Source organism: Rattus norvegicus, chromosome 1 (genome assembly GCF_036323735.1).
Source record: "Rattus norvegicus strain BN/NHsdMcwi chromosome 1, GRCr8, whole genome shotgun sequence".
Lineage (NCBI taxonomy): Eukaryota > Metazoa > Chordata > Mammalia > Rodentia > Muridae > Rattus > Rattus norvegicus.
The window spans coordinates 131,488,180-131,505,101 of record NC_086019.1 but is presented as its reverse complement, the minus strand read 5'-3'; the positions used below and the strand labels follow the sequence as shown (position 1 = coordinate 131,505,101).

General features: G+C 43.2%; 2 long non-coding RNA genes across 9 annotated transcripts in view; both read right to left on the bottom strand.

Moving 5' to 3' along the window:
- LOC120099846 (uncharacterized) overlaps window positions 1-399 on the bottom strand; it is a 15,344-nt gene extending 14,945 nt beyond the window's left edge. Inside the window, exon 1 of the long non-coding RNA XR_005499207.2 lies at window positions 1-399. This exon is cut by the window's left edge and continues 12,253 nt beyond it. This is a non-coding gene — a long non-coding RNA (uncharacterized LOC120099846).
- Window positions 1-6,577, bottom strand: part of LOC102551020 (uncharacterized) — a 76,127-nt gene extending 69,550 nt beyond the window's left edge. For all 8 annotated transcript variants that reach the window (XR_010060554.1, XR_010060570.1, XR_010060568.1 and 5 more), the window contains exon 1: window positions 6,387-6,577. This is a non-coding gene — a long non-coding RNA (uncharacterized LOC102551020). The remainder of the gene's footprint in view (window positions 1-6,386) is intronic.
- Window positions 6,578-16,922: the final 10,345 nt, after the last annotated feature.

The following is a 16,922-nucleotide window of genomic DNA, read 5'->3' as shown; positions in this document are numbered from 1 at the left end:
CCAAGTAGGCTAGACCAGAAAGGCCCAGATATAAACCTGTCTCTGTCTCTTCAGCACTGAAATTACATGCACACACTTCCACACTCAACATTTTTACCTGGGTTCTCGGAATTAAACAATAGGTCCACATGCAGAACACGAGGTACCAACTAAGCTGTCTCCCCTGACCAGCATGGTCTCTTTTTAAAACATTTTCATGGCTAGTGTGATGGTGTACACCTTTAAGACCAGTACCCAGAAGGGAGAGCAAACTCTATGAGTTCAAGGCCAGCCTTGGCTTCAGAGTCCCTGTCTCAAAAAGAAAAGAAACAAAAGAAATGAAAGATAGAAAAGAAGAGAGAAAGAAAGAAAGAAAGAAAGAAAGAAAGAAAGAAAGAAAGAAAGAGAGAGAGAGAAAGAAGGGAGGGAGGGAGGGAAGGAGGGAGGGAGGAAGGAAGGAAGAAAGAAAGAAATGAAAGGAAGGAGGGAAGAAAGGAAGGAGGGAGGGAAGGAAGGAAGGAAGGAGGGAGGGAAGGAAGGAAGGAAGGAGGGAGGGAGGGAGGGAGGGTGGGAAGGAAGGAAGGAAGGAAGGAAGGAGGGAGGGAAGGAAGGAAGATTGGTTCCCACAACAAAGAATGAAGGTGTTTAGCCCTGCCTTCCATTGCAAGGGTCAGTAGGCAGAGCAGGAGAAAGCATCAGCAACTTTGAGACAGCTGGAGGAAACTGTAGACCCAGACAGTGCTGCTAACCATACTGCTTTTTCCAGATAAGTCATAATTTCAAATTTTCTGACTTGCACCCCATCCAAGTTCTCTAAGAGCCAAGAACAACACGACCCTCCTCTAAGCTGAAGTATCAAAGATGGATGTCCTGCAAAAACACTAAAAGTACAACGGAGCCGGAAATAAGCTTGTTGTCTGCTTTGTGTTCCAAGAAATGGGGAATAAGCCATCTCTACCTTGAAAAAGTAGGATGATGTCTAAGACAGGATCATGATTGTCTGTACAAACCTGGTTACAAGAGTTTAATTCAAGGGGGGGGGGGCAATAATCACAACAGCCGGAAATGTGTCCAAAGAAGATAAAGTAACCAAAAAGGAGGGGAAGGACTCCTCTGAGGCATCCCAACTAGGACATGCTCTTGGGTTTATAGCTGTCCAGTGCACACGTGGGACAGAACATGCTCTGCAGCTGTGTCTGCTGTTATTCCCCTCAGGACAGGAGCCTTGATGTTACTGCGCGTGCACATGGGGTGTGTGTGTGTGTGTGTGTGTGTGTGTGTGTGTGTGTGTGTGTGTGCACGCGCACATGCACGTGCAAGTGCAAGTGCAAGTGCAACAATAGCAACTCTAGCTCATTATAATCTTAATGACTCCCCTATAATTGTAAATTTCTTTTGTTCCTCTCCCTTTCTCCTTACCAGTATTACAACACCATTAAAAACATCCTTGAAAATACTTACTTGATGATCTGTGTTCAATTCCTTACTAAGAATATTTAGAAATTGAATTTCTGAGTCAAAGGGTATTATAATTTTGAGACACCTGTCTTTATTGATGACGAGGTCATCTGAGAAACGTGGGTCCTTGAAATACATACGGAAAGCAAACAGAATGCTGTGGACCCTGGGCACCAAATTCAATCAGCCATGGGTTCACACTCTCCTGATGGACTCCGGCTGCTTGCTACACAGAATCTCAGCTTGTATTTGAACCCAAATGGCAAGCGCAGGTTGAGAGCCACCTGAGGAGGTGTTATTACTACCTCAATGCTGAAATCACCTCCCTGTGTCAGGGTGCTGCTTAGAAAAGTGACCTTGATCTGGAGAAAGACACATTCGAATATACAAAGAACTCCTATCTCCCAGCAAGCCCATCAAAAGCACAAGAGGCCACCGAAGACAACCAAGATGACACCAAGGACCCATCTGATCCTAGAAATCTATCTGAATTATTGAAAAAATGCTTGGCTTCTGCTTGAGTCATCAATGCCTTTGGCACTAAGGGGCCAAGGGGCTCCCAGAGCAAGAAAGCCCATCAGATACAGAATATTGATGATTTCCCCTCCTTCAACATCTTTAAGAAAAGGATGGCTATGAGAATGCAGAGTGCCTCTGTCTTGAACTAGGGTCCCAGGTTAGAAAGGCAATCCAGTTAAATGGCAAGGGCGAGTTTGAAGCCTAGTTCCTTCTGTGCAAGGATACCAGAGCTAGTGTGGGAGTTTCCTCCTCCACAAAACCATATGGCGTTTCACCTACTGTAACTGTAAGAGGTTGCGGGAGACATCACTACATTGAAAAAGTGCAGCCCTTGAAAGCAGGATCCAGGCTTGGATGACACAGCAAGAAGTCACTTCCAGGTTCCAGGGAAACCCTAACAGCCTCACTCCTGCTGGTAGGGAAGCCTGTTTCAGCTCAGTTCTGATCTAAGCAAAAGGAAAAAGAAAACAGCTTTCCCAGGATAAAGGATATTGCTAACAGAAAACCACGGGGTGTTCACCCCAATGTCTTATAATAATAAGAAGAAGAAGAAGGGGGGGAGGAGGAAGAGGAGGAGGAGGAGGAGGGGGGGGGGAGGAGGAGGAGGAGGAGGAGGAGGAGGAGGAGGAGGAAGAGGAGAAACAACCTATGGTCTACCAGAAATCCAATATATGCAAAATTTCCAATGACTAGCTCCTTGGGGGAGATAGCTTAGCAGAAAAGAGAATACACTGTCCTTCCAGGGGACTTGAGTTCAGTTCCCAGCACCCATGCAGCTTAGCTTGCAACTACCTATGGCTCCAGCTCCAGGGGATCCAGTGCCCCCTTCTGGCCTCTGTGGGTACACCCATACAGTCACACATGTACACATGGAAGAAAAGATAAAGTAAATCTTTGCACAGGAGAGGGGCCTGGAAACATCCACAAGCCGTTGTGTCATGTGCAAAGCCGACTGCAGGTTCAGCAAGGCTTCCTGGGATATAAACCGACATGAAGTTTCTGTTTCTTCAAAAGCTTTCCCTCTCCATTCAGATTATCTGCACATTCTCCATTTCCACAGTGCTCACATCAGTAATAAAAACATGGCCGTTCCTGTTTGTTTTGCTTTGTACTGATCTCCCTCTGCTGCACTGCAGCAGAGAATTCTGAGGGTCAAAATGCTAACCCCGAAAGCAACCTGGGTCGAAGAGCAAAGCCCCAGTGAGCCATGGGTTATTAATAAGTAATTAGTGGCAGGCAGTTCTCCACACAGTTTGGAAGAAAGGAAAGAAACAAGGCGTCCTTGTAAGGCTGCCACAACTCCCCCCGAAAGTACATCAGACTTAGGTCTTTGATCACATTCAAGCCTAGATTTACACAAGAAACAATCCAACTCAGGAGAGCCACAATCCACAATAATCTGAAACCTGTGGGAAAGAATCCATTGAGTCTGGAGCCAAAGGAAACTGGGCTTGAGGGTGGTGCTGGGGAAGGGAAAGGGACAAATCAAGCCTTGCTCCTCTGAAAGGGATGTCAGAAGTCAGGCAGGGGGTACCTGATGCTTTCACCAGGACTCAACACTCAGCTGGGCAGTCTGGGGTAGCATGGGGTACTAGGGGCCCTATGTGGTCACAGACAGACCTGATTAATATAGGCAGAAGTGGCCCCAAGTCCCTATATAAGTAAGGTGACTGAGAAGAGCCCTCACTGCCTCAGAAAAAAATCCTATCTCTCTCAGCATACAGACATTCACTACATAACAACATGACAGTCAGTGAAGGGCCATGGGTACGATTTTTATAGCCCAGTGATATTGTAGCCATCCTTGTTTGCAACTCTGTGATGCTCACACACTTGGAAGTGCTCAGGATGTACGTGTCCCTCTACTTAGGTAGAGTATGACTTTGCTCGTGCTGTAGTACACTTCACAAAAGTCATTTTTCTTCAACAAAAAAATATAGTCTGTTTATAAATGCGGGGTTCGCTTTACCTTGGATTTCTATTTCTGGAAAGGTTCGGATTTAGCTGTTGATTCTGTGCACCATTGAATGTCACTGGGAGAAGAAAACCGTTTCTAGGGAATGGTCTAGCCTGAGACACTTATCCACAAGGGGCAGCCCTTTCTAGGTGGCACTGGGACGCTGCAGTAGCTTTGGAAAAAGGCAAACTCTAAAGCCAGATGTCGGGCCCCAGGACCTCTCCTTTCAACTCTTTCTCCAGACTCCAGAGGAGATCTAGGATACAGGCAAGTGGTGATATAAGATGAAATAATGCAACACACCAAATAGAAAAAGAGAGGGGGTGGAAAGTGAGCCAGGATCCAAATAAAAAACACCTTCATCAGTTTGTTGTGAAAAGAACAGCCAGGGAACAGGGAGAGAGACTCCTTGGTCCAGCTTAGACCTGCCAGGTTTCCCCAGACCACAGAAGACAACAGATTTGTAAAAGTCTCTGCACAGAGCTACAAGGCATTCCTCCCTTCCTAGGAGGGGAAGGATTAATTCTTGGAGAGGAGAGAACCTGGAGCCGAAGCTTCTACAACCAGAGCACCTCCCTGCTAAAGAGCCACACAGAGAGAGGAGATCTCTGGGAAGCTAGTAGCAGGCTTCCCACCCTGTTGGGTGAGCTTTTGACTGAGAGCAGCGTTGTGTTTTATTAAGTGATTTCTTTTTTAGAAGTTGCAAATACGGGGGCACTTGACCTGAAGCCTCCAGGAGACTCACAGATTCAAGCAGTTTTATCGTCCTAGTCCTTGGGTTCTGCATGTTACAACCACTCATTAACTGACTCTGTGACCTTTGACAGCCCACTTAACCTTCTCCGGCTTTCCTCATATGTAATAAAGTTCCCCTCCATCCAGGACCAGCAGCCACGTGGCAGCAAGCACAGTGCTCCCAGGCTCTGGCATCCTAAGTCTGAACCACACCAAAAGGGATGGTCCCTTCCCCTGAATTCCTGATTCTGTGCATCAGACCGAGGTTTGGTGTATTTGCCTCTCTATAATAGACAGCCCTGAAAATGGGAACACACACAATCAGAGAACAAGACAGTTTTAACAAAAATGTAGTCTGGCCCCCTTCACTCAACAATCTGCTTACAAACAACCTTATAAATAACGAATAAAAAGTCCCCGGTACTTGGTAGCAATGAACCTGTGAAAGTTACATGAACTTGAACATCCGTCTGCAGGATGACACTTTACCTTGCAAACAGTAGGCATTCAATGGCTGCTGGTACTTCATTAATGTCCACGCTGCCCTGTTCTAAAATAATGAGTCACTCCTCATCAGGGAAAGCAAATGGAAGGACTACCTACCCATGCTGGGCAAGTTGGATTAGGTTTCCTATTTGCTTGCTCTCGGACATTGCTTCCTTCCAAATCTGATGTCTTAACCTATAGCTGTGGTTTTCTAGCTCAAGGGGTCAAAGCTAACTGAAAATGCTCATCTTGCCGACAATGAGATCCACCCACACTGATACTACATGAGTTTTATACCTGGTGAGAAATTTTGTTTCCTATCATTGTCAGTCACATTGAGGTCTGCTACCCGAGTGACAGCACAAGACAAGATTCAGAGGCCAGGAAAATGGATGAGGCTTGAGGCAAGGATCTTAAGTACCCCTCAGGTGCTTTTGGCTTCTTACTGGTGACCTAAGTGATGTAACTGACTGGCTCCCCTTAGTGACTCAGAAAAATAGGAATGGGACTTAACATGGGTACTCTCAACCATGCCTTTGCTACCATACAGAAATAAGCAAGTGTCTATCAAAGGAGAGAGCGTGTAGTGGATGGGGAAGTCCTCCTTAAGGCATGGGAGACATGCTCCAAGTCCCCACATACAAAACAGTATCCGGTGCCCTTCGGAGTGTCCACAGGGTGCCGGAACTCATCGTTCCTCTGTTGTTTACATCCGGGTCCTGTGCTCCTCTACTCTTCAGCTTCCCGCCATTATTAAGCAAAATACGGGCCACTGAGAATAGCACGGAGTGGGTCAGGTAATCCAGATGACTTCTGATTAGCAAGAGGGCTGTGCTATGGTTTATATCTAAAATATCCCGCCAAGGGACTGTGTTAAAGGCTTGGTTTCTTGTGGGAAGCCAAGGAAGTCCTGGGTGAAGGTGCCCTGCTGGCAGGAACGCAAATACCTCGAACCCATGGAAACAGGCAAAGGCTTCCTCCGGGAGAAGCTCAGAAGGACAGCAAAGCTCACCTCTGCTCCTAGGGAGAATGACTGTGTGTGCAAGAACAAGCAACCACAGCTTCCTCCTCCCCAACTGTAACAACATAGCCGGCTTCCCCACAGAGCAGCTCCTATGGAGACTAGCTAACTCCTCCCCCTGTGTGGTCCACTAGCTAACTCCTCCCCCTGTGTGGTCCACTAATAAACTCACTGCAGCACCCGGTTGCTTGAAGTGGTTAGCACTGTTCCATCAGATCGAGCACAACTCACCCAAACCCACGCTTTTCTGTACATGTGTCTGTGTGTATGTGTCTGTTCCTTCTCCAGTCCCCGCTGCCCCGGTCAGGGTTTCAGGACATGGCCACTCCGAATGTGGCTGTCTCTCTGCTCAGAGCTATTGGCAGATGAAGGAAATTTTTTTAAAAAAATGGGGGCTCATGACCAGTCTTCCGGTTGTTGGGGTGTGCCCCGGAAGGAGACTGCGGAACTTTGACCTTTTTCTCTTCTTTTTCCTGTCCTGGCCATGAATTGCCCTGGTTGTTCCACCACCATGCATACTCCCTGCCAAAATGTGTTTCCTCGGCCAAGGCTCAAAAGCATTGGGACCAAGTATGCTGGGACTGCAACTCTTTACTCTGTGAGTTAGCTGTCTCATTGGCCACGGGAGGAGAGAGCTGACGAGCCCACGTGAATGGCTTATACTCTGTGGCTACTCAGACAGCCACGAGTCACAACCTAAGGCGGACAGACCAGGACAAGGCATGATTTAGTCTTCCTACTTTGCTGAATTGGTAAGCAAATTGAAACATAGGGACTGTTTACCTTCCTGGCTTTCTATTTGCGTTTTTCTGGGCCATGGTTGAGTTCAGATTTTTTTGACTGAGAAAATAGGGATTGTCAGAGCCCAGTGACAGTGAAGGAGCCACCACTTCACCTGTGTTTTGGCAGAGCGGCAGAACAGAAGACTTCATAGTGGACCAAAGAAAAGCTGTGAGACGTGCCCTAATTAGAGCCCTTGGGCCTGGAAATGCTGGACACTTCAAGGAGGCCCTCCAAGGGGTTGGTTAAGAGTGCACTTAACTTTCCCTGATTGGTCCTTAGGCAGGAACAAAAGTTACAAAGAATGTCACTTGTTAACCAACTCGTCCTTTTGCGACTGACTGCTGCAGAAGCTGTCATCTGGCTTTCTGGATTGTTACCAGAGAGAACAAGTCTGACTTTCAGCAGGCTGGTTTCTAAGACTGATAGTTTTAGACATGGCTGTGGTCTGCTAGGAGCCTTTATTTTTATGTATGGACTGGCCACTGTCCTTCTGTATAACCTGGTTCTGCTGTGTAGACACTACAACCCACCACAAAGGCTCCTGGATAAAACCCCAAGACCTGTAAAAAGTACACACCTTTAATCCTGACGCTCATGAGGTAGAGACAGACAGGTAGGTCTCTGGTAGTTGGAGGCCAGCCTTGGCTACATAGTGAGAATCTGTCTCAAAATTGCAAATTAACTAATTAAACAAAATATGAAATAGTTTGAAAAAAGGAATAAAATAAAGTATTCCAAGACCTTTAGAATCTTCTCTGCAAACTACACTTCAAACCTGTCAGTAAGTGAAACGTGGGAAGAGAACTTTGGGACCAGGAGGGAACTGGTATTTCTTCTCCACAGCCTCCTGCAGTAGGTGACATTTCTGGTCAGAACTAGAACCTGGTCTCCCAGCACCCAACTCAGATCACACAGGGTTGCTCTAATCACAAGGAGATTGTCCTCGGGAGTCTCAGGAGACACTCGGTGTTTGTTAAGAGTTTGGTGGTTGTCACTGGGGTCATAAAAAATACTTTTATTGTTTCTGAATATTAAGCTAGTTTTATTCCGGAAGGCACTTTGGGGGAGTTGCATTACAGACCATCTGCCACTCCAAACACCATTTCCTTATCTGGAAGCAGCAAGAAGGACGAAGGACAATCGCCTTGCCTTGGTGCCTCCCGGGCTGCCACGCTGCAGCTCCAAGATCATTCTGTGCCTGCTGTGAGTGTGTCAACAGAGTTCCCTGTCAGGAACAACAGAGGAGTTGCTGGTGAAACGCAGACATTCTGAACAGAGTACATCACATCACCCCAGTGACTGCCTATTCCAAAACGAGGCCATGAAAATACAATCCCTCGTGGCCCCAAACCACTAAAACAACATCCAGAACACATCAAATTTATGGGCCCTTCCTAACAGGCCAGTTATGTGGTCATGCAGATACAAGATCTTCCTTAGTAAGGATAACAGCAGAGAACGTTTTGTTGCAGTGGTTGGGTTTTGTCTTTTTGGTTTTGGGGGGTGTTTTGCTTAGGTTAAGCAAACTAGATCCAATCCCTAAATACTACAAAAAACCTGGGTTCTATTTTACCTTCCAATTATCCAACATAAACACATTTGACCTAACATTCTGTCCAGACAGTGAAAGAAGAACAGAGTGAAGATTCAGGCTCTGGAACCCATCCTGTTTTCTTTCTCAGTTCCAGCCCTGAATCTAACTGTTCATGCAGGCACCTCTGAGAGCAGCTAATCATGGCATGGTCACACAGCCAGAGCTAGGCCTGGATCGCTCTATGTGATTGTTGGCGGAGACTTGGTTTGGGTTTTGAATTGTAAGCTGCTATTTTGTGTCAGTGCTATCCTGTGTCAGTGTGTGTGTGTGTGTGTGTGTGTGTGTGTGTGTGTGAGAGAGAGAGAGAGAGAGAGAGAGAGAGAGAGAGAGAGAGAGAGAGAGATCAGAGGAACTGCTACCACTGGCCACTGTGAGTTGTTTTGGAAGTCATAAGTACAACACATTCCTCAACTCTTCTTTTGGGTTGACTCAAAAGTCACTCAAAAATAGTTTGACAGTTCAACTAAATGTGTCTCCATTTGTTTGAATGATTTACAACACACATGTTGTATTTGAACACTCCCTGCCTCTAAGCCGAATTAAGCATGAGGTAAAGACAATTCCAGTCATCCTCCCTTGCCTGGCCCTGTAGGTATTAAGATCAAAGGTGAGCCGATTCAGAAATGGTAAACAGGCTATTTCACCTGTGTCCAGGTCTCAGGCACACTGAGGCCCCAGTGCAGAGGTGTTGGCTTACCCTGGGTTTGCATGCTAAACACTTTCCTAGGGACTTGATGTAGGGCAGAGGTTCTCAACTTGTGGGTTACCATCCCTTTAAGGTCAACTGGCCCTTTCACAAGGGTTGCATATCAAATATCCTGCCTATTCAATATTTACATTACGACTAATAATAGTAGCAAAACTGTAGTTATGAAGTATCAGCAAAGTAATTTTGTGGCTAGGGTCACCACAACATGAGGAGCACTGGGAAGGTTGAGAACCTCTGCTCTATAGTATAGACTATGTTCCTAAAGGAGCTCGTGCTTGACTTTCTCCCACACCAGTGAATGGAAAGTGAGGCCTCAGCTACTTCCGAAGGTGTACCACTTCCCATCATCCACTGCTTAGGGTAAGTTCTGCATTTGAATTCACATGGCTTGCTCCTTCTCCTGGGGTGAGAGTGCATCTTTTATAGTGCTATTTTCCTCTGAGATACATCCCATTTGTATACACATGGAATATGTGTATCTATTCACATTTATATGCATGGTAGTGAGTGCCTATAAAGGCCCGAAGACCGTATTAGACTCCTTTGGAACAAGAAGCACAGGGGGTTGTGAGCTGTGACGCTGAGTTCTGAACATCAGCTCTCCATGAAAACAGCAAGCTTTCTTAACCACTGAGCAATCTCTCCAGCCCCCAAAGTGTTTGGTTTGGTTTGGTTTGGTTTGGTTTGGTTTGGTTTGGTTTGGTTTGGTTTGGTTTGGTTTGGTTTGGTTTGGTTTGGTTTGATGTATGTGGTTCACAAGCTAGCCTAGTTAGGGTTACGCTTACTGAGATGAAACACCATGACAGTGCAAGTTGGGAAGGAAAGGGTTTACTTGGCTTACACTTCCACATCACTGTTTTTCACTGAAGGAAGTCAGGACAGGAACTCAAGCAGGGCAGGACCCTGGAGGCAGGAGCTGATGAAGAGGCCATGGAGGGATGCTGCTTACTGGCTTGCACATCACGGGTTGCTCAGCCTGTTTTATTATAGAACCAGGACACCAGCCCTGGGATGGCACCACCCACAATGGTGACCCCATCAAACACTAGTTAAGAAAATGCCTTACAGGCTTGCCTATATCTGGATCTTACAGAGGCATTTTCTCTGTTGAGGCTCCCGCCCCTCTGATGACTATGGCTTGTATCAAGTTGACATAAAACTAGCCAATACACAGCTTAAGACACAGTACACTGACATGTGCTTTCATATTTGAGATGGCAAGAAAGAAAAGAACTCCACTCATTGCTTTATGCAAATTCTCTGCTAATCTTGGATTTTTATAGGTTTTTTTTATTTTGTCTTTGTTTTTTTCTTTTCCTTTTCAAATTCTTTCCCTCTTCTTCATCTTTTGTTTTTCAAATATTTCAGTTATTGTGTGGCTCCTGAACATAATACTAGATTGTTTATTCATTTAATGAAAGTTTGGGGGTTTGGCTAATTGGTTTTAATATATTCCTGTGTCCTGTAATTGTATGTCGAGAAATATTTCTTCCGTTCCATTGTAATTGTTCACTTAATATATATTTTATATTTTCTTTTTGCTAACTTTCATAAAAAATACTAACACACTCCTCATGATCATCTGTTTTCAATTCTTTTCCTTTATTGATGTCTTAATAGTCCCATACAGTGTAACTTCTCCTGACCCATCCATGTGTCACCAACAAGGTTCTACTTAGGCTTAAAGACCCCACCACCCCTAACAGGGCCATGCTAAAGGCCAGTAGTTAACTCGTGGCCTTCTGCACACCTTCTGTATCTGGTCTATTTTCTCTCTGAATGAGTTACCTCCTCCTGGACTGAGTCTACAGAAGGTTTTGTGGAGCAAACCCTTAGACTATGTACAACAGAGCAGACCTGTGTGGACCCCTTCTCCCAGGAGTCTTGTAAACTGCAACGTTCTGTGTCAGTTTTCTTCCAAGCGTCATCATTTTATCACTGATGCATTCTGCACTCATGGTTCCCCCTGAACTATCAGCTACCAATGTGCTTCCTTTGTCTTTGAGGACATCTCTCTCTAACTCTATTTCCATTATCTTTTAAGACAGGCTCTCACAAAGTCCAGACTGGCCTGCAACTCTTGATCCCCTTGCTTCCACCTCCCAAAAGCTGATTTAAGGCTACCACATCCCACTTTCTAGAACATTTGTAATTTTTCTCTTCATCTTTTAAGTCAGAGTCCCTATAATTTTCTGTGGATGCCCTGCTAACTAGAAGTCTTTTGTATGTGTTTTATTTTAAAATTATGTCATCAATATTTCTTTAGATATTAATACTCATATTCTTTCTCCCTTGTCCCCCTACACACACACACACACAAACACACACAAACACACACACACACACACACACACATACACACACACGTTTTCATTGTGTAGCCCAAGCTACTTTAGAACTCTGGATTCTCCTACTTCAGCCAGCTATGTCCTGGGTTTATAGGAATGCACTTCTACATCTCTCTCTCTCTCTCTCTCTCTCTCTCTCTCTCTCTCTCTGTGTGTGTGTGTGTGTGTGTGTGTGTTTGTGTTTGTGTGTGTTTGTGTTTGTGTGTGTGTGTGTTTGTTCTCTTTTCTTTTGCTCTGCTCCTACTGAACCTCTTGTTTTCCACATGTTGGCATTTTTCTTTTAATCCTCCATATCTCTTACTTTTTCTTATACTTTCTCTTTCATCATTGCTTTCTCAGGAAGGGTCCTGTTTCTGTAAGTGATACGTTTATTTTGTGGTTGAATCTGTCCAACTGCTTACAGCTTTATGTTCTCACTTCAACTAAGTTTCCCATCATCTTTTTTTATCTAACTTCTTGACCTGCTTTATGTTACCTATACCTGCTCTTAGCTCTTTGAGGATAATTATTGTGCTCATTAAAATTCTTCATGAAAGAATTGCAGTACTGCTCCAAAAATTGCCTATTGAGATTATATCAATAATAATAATAATAATAATAATAATAATAGTCTTCATGAAAGTAAACAGAATAATAAAAAATAATACTAGGTTGAAGTGGAAATTTTTGGTTTCCTTCATGACTCAGTTGTGTCATATGATGTTTTTCTGAAAACTGCTGATATCCTGGCACTAGGTGGACACTTTTTATCTATATAAAGAAATGCAGAACATAGGAGATGTTGTGGATTGCCCTGGTGTTGCTTGTATCTTGATGTTAGTTCTGCTTCCTCAAGAGGTGTTGCTCCAGCAAGGAGTGAATCACACACTCAAGTGATTTCATGTGAACCTTCTCCCCATTCCAACTGGTCAAATAAAGGCTAGAGCCTGTGGTTGGGCAGTGGGAGGGAAAGGTGGGGCCGGAGGTTTCAAAGTGGGGGAAAAAGGGAAGGAGGGGGACAGGAGATGGAGAAGACGGAGGGAAAGGAGGTAGAAGGGAGATGGAGCAGAACTGAGTGTCCTGCAGGAGCCACAGTAGCAAGGAATCTCATAGCTGGGGAATAGAGTGGTGTAGAGTAGATCTGTCCAGTCTAGGCGTGCGGCTTATGAATATTATAACTGAATTGTGTGTTCTTTGCATGGGCATATTGGGGTTGGAGATTTACTGTAATGAGATGATAGATGTATAGAGAAACAATGATATTTAATCACATCTTATTACAAAGCAACTTTCTGTCTGAAATAAAAGTAGTCTCAATGAATAACATGTGTATGCACTTGCTATTTACATAAGAATGTCAACAAGGTGGTGAGGATAGAAGAGGAAGAACGGAGAGGGGGAGAAGGTGAAGAAGAGAAAAAGCTGAAAAGCAGGAACAGTGAAAGAAGAACAGGTTGTGCAAAATGAAAACAAGGATAGACACGTATCAACCATGTCAAACAATACATTAAATATTAACCAGCTAAATTCTCCAATAAAAGAAACATGGCCACACAGTATTTGTTGAAAAAAAAAAGGCATGGCCCAACTGCATGGTGTTTATAAACATTCACTGTAAAAAAAAGCAACACAGCCGGTTTAAAGGTATATGCTGAATAAATACCTATCATACTGTCAACTGTTTTAAGTGCTGTATTAACATCAAATAAAATATAACTTAACTTATGGGCAGTAATAAGAGATCAGGAAGAATGGTTCACAATACTTCAGAAATTAATTCTTCAAGTAGGCCTTGCAATTCTATTTGTAAATACCAGAGATCCAAAATATTACAAAACAGTAATCGGCAAGTCTAAAGAGAAAAAGATGTCCACAAATATGACTGGATAGTTTAACATTTTTCTCTCAGCTAAATATTCTAAGATGTTTCTTAAGTTAGTAACCATATAGTTGCAGTGTTTCTATTAAGGGTTAAATAGACAGTCGGAGAAATTTAAAACAAAATCCACTTTTTGAACTGAAAAATATGGTGTCATTGTAATAAAATCCCACTGTGTGGATTAAACAGCAGATTACTTGTAACTAAGCAACTGTGAGCTGATATCCGGTTACAGGAAACTACACAGGACCTAGAGTAAAGATATGCAGAGGCAGGAAACAGAAAGAAGGGAAAGAAGGGCAGAGCAATGGAATTTTATATCCACTGCATGAAGCAAAAAGGAAACATTTAGAATTCTATACCCAACTAAGCCCTCGTTCAGGAGCACAATGAAACAAGACTCTTCGAGTCCAACAGGATTTGACTCAGATTCTTACTGAACAAAAATATAAAAGTCGTTCTTCAGGTTATCACATAAGCAGGATCCTAAGGAAACTCAGAAGATAAAAGAATGATGAAAAACTAAAAGGAAAAAAATGAATTCAGTCGCCATGCAAATAAATGTGAGTAAGAACTTCGTGACACTGGACTCATAACAAAGATTAGTCTGTGAAACTCTAGGATTTATACGTGAGGGTGGGGGGTATGGAGAGTGGGTTTAAAACAACCTAAGGTTTTTAGGATCATAAAAAAAGGAAGTCTCAGCGAATTTGTTTAGTCTGAGAGGCTGAGGTCAAATCTAAGGGTAGAAAAGAAGCAATATATAAACTTTGAAATAGATGAGGACAGGGGTCTTTAAAAGGCTCAATTTTTCGTAGATGACAAAAAGACATTTGAAACAAAGGACTATAAATAGATAAGAAAAAAGACTACGGTACAAAAATATCTAAACAAATTCACAATAAAAATACATGAATCAAACTTTCCAGTTAAGAATTACTATTCCCGATACCCAAATCCGGTGGGGGAGAGAGCCAGACTCTCAGAAATGTGGACAATCCTGAGAGCTCAGAGGAGACAACTATTTCTGCTCACATTCCTGACCCAAGAGGAACCCACCTAGTGTCCTCTGTGCCCTCTGGATACTGGAACCTAGGAACAGTCAGGGGCAGGACCCTTCAGGTTTCTGCCTACGCACAGAGTTGAAAGCTAATCGCCAGGAGCGCTGGCACACCTGAGAGCAAAGGTAAGATCAACTCTTCTGCTCCAAGCAACCTGCCTGGTGGCCTCAGGACACACAAAGGCAGAAGTCATCTGGGACAAGACACTTCCCGTTTCTGCTCACACCTGGAGCTGAACGGCTCCCACAGCTCTCTGTACCTAATCCCATGGTAGAGAGAGCTGGATGACAGAAAGCCCACATATATATGGAAGTTGAACAATGCTCTACTCAATGATAACTTGGTCAAGGAAGAAAGAAAGAAATTAAAGAGATTTTAGAATTTAATGAAAATGAAGGCACAACATACCCAAACTTATGGGACACAATGAAAGCAATGCTAAGTGGAAAACTTCTAGTTCTAAGTTCCTCCAAAAAAAAACTGGAGAGAGAATACATTAACAGCTTGACAACACACCTAAAAGCTCTAGAACAAAAAGAAGCAAATACATCCAAGTAGAGTAGACTGTAGGAAATACTCAAACTCAGGGCTGAAATCAACAAAGTAGAAACAAAAAGAACTACACAAAGAATCAACAAAACCAGGAGCTGGCTCTTTGAGAAAATCAACAAGATAGATAAACCCTTAGCCAGATTAACCTCAGGACACAAAGAGTGTATCCAAATTAACAAAATCAGAAATGAAAAGGGAGACATAAAAACATAATCTGAGGAAATTCAAAAGATCATCAGATCCTACTACAAAAACCTATACTCAACAAAACTGAAAAAACTAGATGAACTGGACAATTTTCTAGACAGATACCAGGTACCAAAGTTAAATGACTTTATGAAATTCATAGGCAAATGGATGGAACTGGAAAATATCATCCTGAGTGAAGTATCCCAATCACAGAAAAACACACATGGTATGCACTCATTGATAAGTGGATATTAGCCCAAATGCTTGAATTACCCAAGATACAATCCACAGACCACATGAAGCTCAAGAAGAAGGAAGACCAAAGTGCGGATGCTTCAATCCTTCTTAAAAGGGGGAACAAAAATATTCATAGGAGGAGATATGGAGACGAAGTTTGGAGCAGAAACTGAGAGAATGGCCATTCACAGCCTGCCCCACCTGGGGATCCAGCCCATATATATATGTGTGTGTGTGTGTGTGTGTGTGTGTGTGTGTGTGTGTGTGTGTGTGTGTGTACAGCTACCAAAACTAGACAATATATATGTGTGTGTGTGTGTGTGTGTGTGTGTGTGTGTGTGTGTGTATGTGTGTGTACAGCTACCAAAACTAGACAATATTGATGAAGCCAAGAAGTGCATGCTGACAGGAGCCTGATATAGCTGTCTCCTGAGAGGCTCAGCCAAAGGGAGACAAATACAGAGGTGAATGCTAGAAGCAAACAATTGGAAGAGTCATAGAAAGGATTGAAGAAGCAGAAGGGGCTTGCAACCCCATAAGAATAACAATACCAACCAACCAGAGCTCCCAGGGATTAAACTACTACCCAAAAAGTACACATGGACAGACTCATGGCTCCAGCTGCATATGTAGCAAAGGATGGCCTTGTTGGGCACCAATGGGAGGAGAAGCCCTTAGTCCTGCCAAGACTAGAACCCCAATATAGGGGAATGTCAGGGTGGGAAGGCAGGAAGTGGGGGTGGTTTGGTAGGGGGAACACCCTTACAGAAGGGGGAGGGGGAGGGGATAGGGGGCTTAAGGACTGAAATGTAAATAAAAAACATCCAATTTAAAAAAAAAGAAAAAATAAGAATTACTATTCCCAGTGTGAATTTTCTAAGTGAGTTATATATTAAAGTTTACTAAATCTGTGTATGTAAGCATAAATAAGGTGATTTTTTAAGTCTGGTAAAAAATAGAGTACGATCATTTTGTACATGACTTAAAGTATATTAAACAATGCCTTCGCTCATTTATGAACATTAGTATATGAAGGACTAGTGTTTACAGTATTGAATATCAATATTAAGATTGCAGTAATTTCTAAGGAAAAAATGGAGGGGAGTTAAATTGGGGGAAAAATTGGCATAGACTTCATCAATACCCATATAAACCTTCATTTCATTTTTTAACTTTAAAACACACAGGGAGCAAACAATTTTAATTGGCTAAGCTCGCATTATATTTATGGGCATGTCTGAAACATGCCATGCAGAAAGACATAAATAGCTGAATAGAACAAAGTAATATAAAATAATTTCAATTTTATGGTCGTTGTTAAAGTCCTTGAAATTTAGTAGAAATGTTTGGTTAGAATAAGAAAACATTTTCTAGTCAATAACAATAATGGATTTTTTTTCTCAAAGATACTCCTACAGGAGCTAAGTTAAGAAACT